At 54.4% G+C, this 6,000-nt stretch overlaps 1 pseudogene; it reads left to right on the forward strand.

Annotated features, from left to right (window-relative positions):
• The window catches only part of LOC123349504, a 32,572-nt pseudogene extending 31,668 nt beyond the window's left edge, over positions 1 to 904 (forward strand).
• The last annotated feature ends 5,096 nt before the right edge of the window (positions 905 to 6,000 follow it).

Below are 6,000 nucleotides of genomic sequence, written 5' to 3' on the forward strand. Positions count from 1 at the left end.
GATTCCTAAAGCACAAGCTGCCTTGGCTTTGCAGCTTGGGTTTCCCAAGTTTTCATACACAGGCTAGAAATCCCTCAAGCCTGGGATCATCATTTCCAACCTGTTCAGTTTTGTTCCTCAGGTGTTCTCAGTGTGTTGTCGGGAGAGTGAGGTCCCATCATGATCTCACTTTCCCCCTTTTATATCTGCTTCCCACTTGCTGGAAAGCTCTTTTGCTGTGATCTGGGTCAAACAGTTCCCATTGTGTCGTGCTATCTCTGAGAGGTTTCTTTTGTTCACAGTTCCTGGGGTAATCCTTGTGCTTGTGTGCATTTCCTCAGTAAGCCATTAACATTGTTTGGCCTTTTTACTATTGCAGCTGAAACGCTGCTTGTGGGTGTTTTCAACCTCACAACATGTTTCAGCAACATGTACACAGCCAAACTTTGTAACTTCACATACGACGATAGCACATACACTCCAACGAGATATTAACATCTAGCAGATCAAGACTTAGAACAATAAGAATCACAAAGCATCCTTAGTACAAAACATATCCTGATTACATGACAGTGGTGAATATTGGGGTGCCAGGGTGTCACAGTAACAATGGCCTGAAAGATGCAGTTTTGCCCTATCTAACAGCATCACTTTAACCCTACAGGCCCCACAGACCGTGGAGCAAACCACTCAAGCAATCCTGAAGATGCTTTCCACGCTCTCTGAGAAGGAGAATGGTTCCTTCCTGGGTTGGGACGGACAAATCTATCCCTGGTGAGACATGAGCTTGCCAGGTGTGATTAGATCATAGAGGTGCCTGCAGTGTTACCTGTACCTGACACCCCAATAAACAACCTGAGCTGAATTACAACCCATTTCTGGAGCCTTTCTCCTCTGCTGCTCCCTGATGCAGGTGGGAGATCCATTCAACACTGCTATGCTGTTACTGAGCCATCTAGAGACTGAACATTCAGGTACCTCAGTGGGCACAGCTGGTTCTAGAGGTGGGCAAGAAGGGCAGTTGCCCTCGGTACTAACTTCCAGGGGGCACAAAACTTTTTTTTTTGGCTCCCCTCAAACTGGCTGGCTTTGTGTGTGTGTGTGTGTGTGTGTGTGTGTGTGTGTGTGTGTGTGTGTGTGTGTGTGTGTGTGTGCGCTTACATGCACACTTGGTTTCTCGGGAGTAGGTGGGGCCAAAAACTTTGGAAACATTTTCTGCCCTGGCTGGCAAAACAGCTAGGGCCACTCCTAACCTTGGGCCCAGAGGTGGAAAACATGAATTGCAGGCCCGTCATTGTGGATGACACATGCGTGCCAGACCATGTGAGTGTTTCTGTGTGATGTCCCGGCTCTGCACAATGAACCTTGGACATGTCACAAACAATTAGACAGAGAGAATGTTTGTCAAGTCTGTATTTTGCTGAGAAACCAAAGATCCCAGTCCCACTGCATTAGTGCTGGGATGACTCACTGCAAACCATGGAGAGCTGCATGGGTTGCTCTTCTAGCAAGGATCTAGGAGTTCTAGCCACTCACTTTTCTTTGCTGGCTCGAGTAGGAAATGTGTGCAAGCTCATGGTCAGGTTTCTTCTATGGCCATTTGGGCATGTGGTAAGAGGCATAGGTGGCAAGTTATATGGGCCCGTGGTGCCTGAGCTCCTCCAATATTCAGGAATGTGGGCCTGGCTCCACCAACGTTTAGGCTTATATTTTCAGAGCCATCCTGTCCGTAAGACAGACTGGGGCAACTGCCCCGGGCCCCTTACTTTGGGGGGCCCACGCTTCAGGGGGATGCGGGGTGCAGGGAAGTCTGGGGGATTAGCGGGTGTCCTGGAGCTGGCAGCAGGCAGTGACCCAGCCCCAGCCTGCCCCGCTCTGTCCCACCTCTTCTTGTCCCTGCTCCACCCCAAGACCCGGCCCCACATCTTTCTGCTCCTGCCTGTTCCCAGTCCTGCTCCATTCCCACCCCCATTCCACCCCCATTTCTCCAAGTTCCCGCTCTGCCTCTTTCTGGCTTCTGCCCCCTTCCCCGAGCGACACCAGAGCCGGGTCCCTCACTGATGCTGGTGCCATGCCCCCTGCTAACCGCGCAGGCCAACTGGGACTCTGAACACCCCTGAATCATGGGGTCCCCCAAAGCACGCCAGGTCAGTTGCCTCAGTTCATCCTATGGATGGGATGGCTCTGCTTGGACCTGTTCTGTGCACCACCCAACATTATACAAACCTGGTGCCAATGGTGAGCGGACTCCCACTTCAGCCATCCTGCTGCCCCCCACTCAACTCTGAGTTCAGGTTGGGATAAACGCTCCTGCTGGGCAAAACCTAATCAAACAGCATCTAATAGACTGAAACTCAGCAGCAAGATATGGACCACATCCTCACACCAACATCCTCAGCACTAACAATGCCCTGAAAGTCCTGCCCCAGTGTGCACTGGGCTCAGGATAGACCACGATTGATTCTCAGGGGGACACTGAATGGAACAGGTATGTTTGCCTCTTGTTCCTTTGCCCATTTAAAAATTGCCACAGCATTCTCTTTTGGTGGCTGATAGCAGCCGGTCTCAGGGTGTGCTCTGATTAGTTCTTTTGCATCTTGATTACAAAAGTTTACATGGAACACTTTTATCCTAGAACAGAGATTTGAATAATAGCTGAAAGCTGTTGCTGAGGATGCTCCAACTCCTAGAACTGCTAGAATTTCTCTGGTCATTTCCCAGAATAAGGTGTAAATTAACCCGGCAAGGTGAGTGCACTCACTGATCCTCACCGCGTTGGCTGCAGGAGTAAACTGGCTTTTAATTCCGGTAGCGATGACTTAGGCAGGAAGGGAGCATCTGAGAGGCCAGCAAAACCCATCTCTACAGAGGAGCAGCCTTTGCCTCCCACATTGCGAGGCCTGGCTAAGGTCCACTCTTCATCCCAGTCCCCCTGTTCAGGGACTACTCCATCTGTGCAACCTGAGGCTCCCCCTCTCCACACCAGCCCACAATGCTAGCAGGGCTCGCATGGGATCTGGATAGAATAATCCATGCCTGATCTGCCTCAATCTGGGAATCCCTTGACATAGGCCCTCAAGCAGGGATAGGCCTTATAGCAGTGGTCCCCAAAATGTGGGGCACGCCCCACTGGCAAGGGTGCGGATGAACTTTTGGGGGGGCATGGTGAGGCCAGGCCAGCCTCCCCGGGGGGGCAGTGAGGGAGCACTACCCAGCCTCACTCTGCCCCAGCTCTGCTCTGGCTCCACTCCCAGCCCCGCTTCCAGCCCAGGCTGGCCCACCCCCAGCTATGGCCCTGGCCTTAGCCCCTGGCTCCCGGTCCAGCCCCGTCCCTGTCTGTACTCTTGGTGTTTGGGAGGAGAAACTTTCCACATGGAAGACAAGAGCTCTGAGTCAACCATGCTGCTGGTTCATGGCATCTGTCTGTAACAGGGGCCTTCCTCCACGCCCAGCCTCTTCCTTGCAGAAATGACACAGACTCCACTAGGTGTGCGCTTAGTGACACTTCATTTCTATTTCCCTTCGCCAATATCACCACAGTCCCCCATGCTCCCACCTATTTACAATCCTTGCCAAGCTTTAGGCCTTTGCAGCAGGACCTGGGAGGAACAGAGATCTTCCTACTCTGAGCCTCATATGGCTAGGCTCAGCTAGCCCTGTTTTGTTTGCTTGATTGTTTGTTTGTTTCGCTCCATCTCCTTGCATGGCCTTCCTGTGCCTCTTTTATCAGCTGTGGGCTGATGGGGACAATTGAGTTCTTACCCCACAAGCCTGATTAGATCATTACCCCAATCATTAGCCTCTAAATGATTAGAGTATCAGAGGGGTAGCTGTGTTAGTCTGGATCTGTAAAAGCAGCAAAGAGTCCTGTGGCACCTTATAGACTAACAGACGTTTTGGAGCATGAGCTTTCGTGGCAGGTTTTTCGTGATGCATCCGACGAAGTGGGTATTCACCCAGAAAGTTCATGCTCCAAATCGTCTGTTAGTCTGTAAGGTGCCACAGGACTCTTTGCTGCTTTTAAATGATTAGAGTGAGTGCAGCCTCTACTTACTCCCTGCATTCTGCCACACTGTCTTATGACTAACACATTCCAAATAAAAGCCACATTTAAAGACTGCAGCATGAACCACACCAAGGTCTAAAATACCAGAAGGAAGGGAGCAGCACATAGCTTTAATTCTGCCTCCTAAAACAAATACATTACAGTCCTTGATTACAGGATTACTCACTGTGGTTAAATGTGTGGCTGCAGAGCCGTAACTAGGTATTTTTGCGCCCGAGGCAAGAATATAAAATTGCACTGTCCCCCAGGGCCGGCTCTTCGGCAGCAATTCAGCGGTGGGTCCCTCAGTTCCTCTCAGAGGGAAGGGCCTGCTACTAAATTGCTGCCGAAGAATGAGTGAAGGGGCGGTTTTAGAGCCTGTGATTTTGAGGGGTCAACTCATGATTTTTGACTGCTTGGGCTGGTGATGTTGCTTCCAAGATGGTCTTTGGTTTCAGTCCAGTTCCAATCCAGAGAGGGACTCACAGACTGAGAGAAGAGGGAGGTGCTGGATATCAGCAGCGGCCACTAGGGATCAGCATGTGTCCTGAGAATGCTGGGAGTTCAGGTTTGCAGGGCAGGATCGGGGTGGCAGGTTTGTAGAAATGTTGGTGGTGCCCAGAACCTGCGCCTGCCCAAACTCCCCCTCCCCAAGGCTCTATGAATTTGGGTGAGGAAGGAGGTCTGGGGTGCAGGCCCTAGGCTGGGGCAGGGGATTGGGGTGCAGGCTCTAGGAGGGAGTTTGGGGATGGGAGGGGTGCAGAGGGATGGGTACTGTGGGGAGGGCTGTGGGTTGTGGCTGCAGATGAGGGGTTTGGAGTCTGGGAGGGCTCAGGGCTCAGGCAGAGGGTCAGGGTATGGGCGGGTGAGGGCTCTGGCTGGGACTGAGGATATGGTGTTTGGGGTGCTGGAGGTGCTTAGGGCTGGGGCAGAGGGTTGGGGTGTGGGAGGGGATGAGGGCTCTGGTTGGGGCTGGAGATGAGGGGTTTGAGGTGCTGGCAGGGCTCATGGCTAAGGCAGAGGGCTGGAGTGTGGAGAGATGAGGGCTCTGGCTGGGACTGGGGATAAGGTGTTTGGGGTATGGGAGGGGCTCAGGGCAAGAGTAGGGGTGAGGGCTCTGTCTGGGGCTGGGAATGGGAGGTTTTGGGTGTGGGAGGGGCTCAGGGCTCGGGGCAGAGGGTCAGGGTGTGGGGGTGAGGGCTCTGGCTGGGACTGAGGATATAGTGTTTGGGGTGCTGGAGGTGCTTAGGGCTGGGGCAGAGGGTTGGGGTGTGGGGGGGGATGAGGGCTCTGGTTGGGGCTGGGGATAAGGTGTTTTGGGTGTGGGAGGGGCTCAGGGCTTGGGGCAGAGGGTCAGGGTGTGGGGGTGAGGGCTCTGGCTGGGACTGCAGATGAGGCATTTGGGGTACTGGAGGGGCTCAGGGCTCGGGCAGAGGGTTGAGGGTGCGGTGGGGGGTGAAAGCTCTGACTGGGGGTGTGGGCTCGGGGGTGGGGCAGGGCTGGGGATGAGTTTGGGGTGCAGGCAGGCTGCTCCGGGACAGGGGCCAGAGACGAGGACTCCCCCCAGCCCTTTCCCTGCCGACAGCAGCGAGCTCCGGGGGAGGAGCCCCCCTTTCCTGCCCCTCCAGCAGCACACTCACTCCCACCACTGTCACTGCATGTGCTCTCTAGGGTCCCTCTCAGGTCCAGGAATCTCCCCTGGCTCCCCCGTGGTGGGTGCTGGGGGTGCTGCGTGCGCCTCCTCCCCTGCTGTTGCCCCTGACTGTAGCCTCACTGGGGGTGAGGGATGGGGCTGCCTCCTTGCCCAGCGTGGGGCAGGAGCGCTGACTGCGGGCAGGGGGACCCCCTGTGCTGCCGGAAGGTCCCATTGGAAAAGGGAAGGGTCTGAGGGGGAAGGGCAGGCCCAGTCAGTCTGCCCTGGTAGTGAGCTGGGGGGCGCTAGGACCCTGCAGCAACTGCTGCTGCTGGGTGGCAAC

The sequence above is a fragment of the Mauremys mutica genome, chromosome 14, assembly GCF_020497125.1.
Source record: "Mauremys mutica isolate MM-2020 ecotype Southern chromosome 14, ASM2049712v1, whole genome shotgun sequence".
In the NCBI taxonomy this organism is placed as follows: Eukaryota; Metazoa; Chordata; order Testudines; family Geoemydidae; genus Mauremys; species Mauremys mutica.